The sequence below is a fragment of the Nothoprocta perdicaria genome, unplaced genomic scaffold (genome assembly GCF_003342845.1).
Source record: "Nothoprocta perdicaria isolate Ctin4 unplaced genomic scaffold, notPer1 scaffold_3, whole genome shotgun sequence".
NCBI classification, from domain to species: Eukaryota; Metazoa; Chordata; class Aves; order Tinamiformes; family Tinamidae; genus Nothoprocta; species Nothoprocta perdicaria.
The window spans coordinates 1,397,936-1,401,807 of NW_020455532.1; the positions used below are offsets into that span (position 1 = coordinate 1,397,936).

A 3,872-nucleotide genomic window follows, 5' to 3' on the forward strand; every position below is an offset into this window, starting at 1 on the left:
CGCCGCCCGCGCGGCCGGGCCGCCGCCGGCAGCAGCTGCGGGAGATCGCGCGCAAGGCGGACAGGCTGGCCGCGTGCTGGGAGAAGCTCTACGCGCTGCACGCGCCCGCGCCGGGCGCCCGCCGCCCCTAGGGCTGCCCCCGCCGGGGTCCCTGCAGGTAACGGCGCTCGCCGGGCGTCCTGCCCCGCTCGTGCCGCCCGCGGCTGCGCGACGCTGCTCCGCTCTCCTCGCTGCAGGGCTCTGCTTCCCAAATCYGGGACAAGCGCAACGCCGGAGGTGGCTGCGGGGATCCCGGGTTGGATTCGTCCTCTTGGTCCCAACGGTGCTCCCAGAAYGGCCCTGCTGCAGGGCCGGGTGCTGCCGGACTCCTTTGCTGCAGGAGCAGCTGGAAAACCAGACTTKGGGGAAGAGGATGGGGAAGCACCAGGAAAAGGGAGAGACCTGGATTTCTGTGATGTTGCAGGCCCTGGCTCTGCATCACCACCCGCTTCCTTGGACACAACTTGTGCTGCGAGTGTGACCCGAGGAGGAGGCCTGGGGGCCTGGGACGCTGCTGGCGCTGCCCCCCRGCTCCCTGCACGTCCCTCGTGCCCGTGCATGGCCATGTGTCCCTCCTGCCCGCCCCGTCACGTCCCCTCCGCACTCAGGGCCCCCTGGACACAGCCCTGCGGCCCCAGGGCTGCAGGCAGGAGCCACAGGGCACCCGGCAGGGCAAAGATGCACCAAAAAAAAAGGGAAAAATGTGGACAGAGCAGCCGCAAGGGGTGACCCCCTGCACTGAGCTGTCCCCTGYGGCACAGTGGGGCCCCTGGGGCACAGCCCTGCGCCCCAAAATAAAGTGTCTCCTTGTCCCGCAGGGCTACGGCTGCTCCCTGGGAGGTGGCCGAGGCCGCTGCGTGTCCCCCGCGTGTTGTCCCCACCGCGGTGGGGACGGGGGGGCAGAGCAGCCCGCCGCTGCCGTCCCCGGCCCCGCTGCAGCGCCGGAGGTGCCGCCGCTCGCGCGCTGCAGCTGCAGGGACAGCGCTGCAGGACACGAGGTGGCAGCAACGGGCTGCGCGTGGCGCCCGGCACCGCGGCCGCTCTGCGCCCCGGCTGCGAAGGGCGCCGCTGCAGCACCCGCTGCAGCACCCGCTGCGCCCCGGGCTCGCGGGCCGTGCGTGGCCTCCATGGGGCCTCCTGCAATGGGGCGTGCGCTTTTCTTTCCTTTTTTTTGTGCTTTTTTTTCGTTTTCTTTCTTGGGTTTCCTCTCCGCTTTTCCCTAAACAAAAGCTCCGCCAGCGCTTTTCGTCGGGTTCAATGGGGGGAAGAGAAGAGGCAGGAGGGGAGCCCGGCAACCCCCTGGCTGCACCCAGGCCCTCCTGTGGGGTCCCCCAAATCCTGCTTTCCTGCAGGGCTGGCCACTTTTCCAGGCATCCTGGTGCTTTTCCCGCGGGATGCGGCCGGGCCCTCGCGCCCGGGGCACCCGTGTGACTCACGGCAGCTCCTGCGTCAAGGCTGGAGCAAAGTCCCCCCCTCCYGCCGGAGCTGTCAGCGCCCGCCCGGATCAACCGGAGCGCGCCCYGCTCCTGGGCCGGGAATGCCGGGAACAGCGGGAACACTGGGAACGGTGCTGCTCCCGGAGCGGCTCCGGGGGGGAGCGGGCGGCAGGAATGAGCGCATGGAAAGGAAGGAAGGAGCGAAGGAAGGCGCTACAGGGAGGGAGGGGAAAAGCGAGGTCGGAGCCACGGTGGAATCGCAGCAAAACAGCCGGAAAAAGGAAACGGGCCTGAAAAGTCACATAAAAATAGCAGCGCGGCGAGCCCAAGTGCGCAGCACATGGGAGTGAGCGCATTTCCTTCGAGGGCCGCAGCGCGCGCTCCGGCGGCTCCGGGGGGGCGGCTCTGATGTGGCTCCGGCGCCCGCCGCGCTGCCTCCTCCGGCCGGCTCCCATTCCCGCTCCCATTCCCAGGGACAGGCCGTGCTTCCCGCGCGCATCCCGGCAGGCCGCGCTGTCCTGCGCGTGCYGGGATGGGTGCCGTGCCGTGCCGGCGTTCCCGCTCAATGCTCCGTGTACCCGCAGGTGTGCGGGGCCGCCCCGCGGGAACGCGGCCCACGGGCTTCCCAGCTGCGTCTGAGCGCCTGGAAAACAGCCCCGGCTTCCTGCCTTCCGCTCCGCAGCTGCAATCCCTGCTGCAATCCTAGCCACGGCCTGCGTGGGGCTGGGGTCCCCCGGAGCTCCTGCTACGGTCCCCATGGGGTTTGGGGGTCACCGAGGTGCTGAGGGGCTCTTGGGGCCAGTGGGTGATGCCGGTGCTGGGGGCACCGGGAATGGGGACGGATGCTGCTCAGCAGGGCAATCCTGGGAGCTGGGAGAGGCTCCCTATGGTTCCCAGGGCCCGAGGGGCGGGTGGGCAGCGGGGGGCCCGCGAGGACGAGCGTTTTGTTCCCTGCCCTCTCCCCGCAGYGCTGCCCAGCTGCTGAAAGGGCAGATTTACTGCCCGGGCAGCGCGCGGGGCCCTGCACCAGCCTGGGCACACCCAGCACTGTGGTGCCCAAGTTGGAGACCATGGGGCGCCCGATGCCCAACTTCCCTCACCCCGAGACCAGGACCCCGGGGCTGCTGTGACCCCACGGAGCCGCCTTTGGGGGTGTCCCACAAACGGGTTGCGTGTGCCCTGGTGCTGCCAACAYGCGGGACGGCCGGAGGTGCCAGGCTGCCAAGGGTTCGGGGAGGCTGGAAGGCAGCTCCGGGGCTGGGCGCTCCCGTGCCTGCAGAAGGCCGAGGCTGGCAGAGCAAGGGAGGRTTTCTCTGCAGGCTCCCATGGACAGCAAGGAGAACCCTGGCTTGTGGGGCTCTGCATGCATGTGCAAGCACGTGCACGCTTGTGCATGCATGTGCATGCACGGATACACTTGTACATGTGTGTGCAAGCATGTGCACACTTGTGCATACATGTGCAAGCACATGCACGCTTGTGCATGCATGTGCAAGCACGTGCATGCCTGTGCATGCATGGGCACACTCGTGCAAGCACCGGCATGCTTGTGCATGCGTGTGCAGGCYGTTCCCGTGCATTGCTGCTTGCCACGCTCTCCCCGAGCGCCCCCGGCCAGGAAGGGAGCCGGCCGGGGCCGGCGGGCGCGCGGTGCCGGCAGCGGGGCCGGGCGGCGGGAGGCCTCGCGGCGCCCATTGTTCTGCCGCGCCGGGCGGCCGCGCCGGATTCCTTTGTGGGGCTCGACACTGTTTTATTCGCAGCGAGGGCCGCGCGCTGCCGGGCGCCGCGGGCRGCTCCGGGGGGCTCACGCGGGGCCGCTCGGCGGGGGAGCCGCTTCCCGCACCCCGCGAGGCCGGGGGTCCTGCTCGCTCCGTCCTCGCGGCCCGTGGAGACCTCCGATGTCATCCCGGGTTGTCCCGTGCGGCTTTCGGCCCCCTTGGATGCTCCTCCCTCCCATCGCTCATTTCACACATCCTGGCGCTGATGCCAGGGATGGGGCCGGGGTGGAAGCCCATTCCCGCAGCGCTCCACATGCAGATCYAGGCGGGAGATGCCCCAGAGCCCCGGCTGAGCCAGAGGAGCATCTTGAGGCCGGCACAGCATCCAGGAAAGCCCAGGAACCGTCTTGGGAAGAGGATGTCTCGGATGGGCCAAAGCCGGGTGTTTCTCCTGGGGCGTCGGAAGGGAAATCGCTGCCACCCCGAGCCGTCTCCGCTGCCCGTGTCCCCGCTCGGGCGCCCCTACACCCGCTCCTTGAGGGCCATGCCGGCTTCCCCAGCATCCCCCTGCTCCGCCGCGGCGCCGTCGCTCCCGTCGGCTCCGTGCGGGTCGAAGTAGATGGAGTCGTCGGCGCGGCGCGCGGCCGGCGGGGCGCCCAGCCCGGGCAGGCGCAGCAGG

General features: G+C 69.9%; 1 pseudogene; it reads right to left on the reverse strand.

Annotated features, from left to right (window-relative positions):
• Positions 1 to 626: 626 nt before the first annotated feature.
• LOC112949563 overlaps positions 627 to 3,872 on the reverse strand; it is a 4,588-nt pseudogene continuing 1,342 nt past the window's right edge.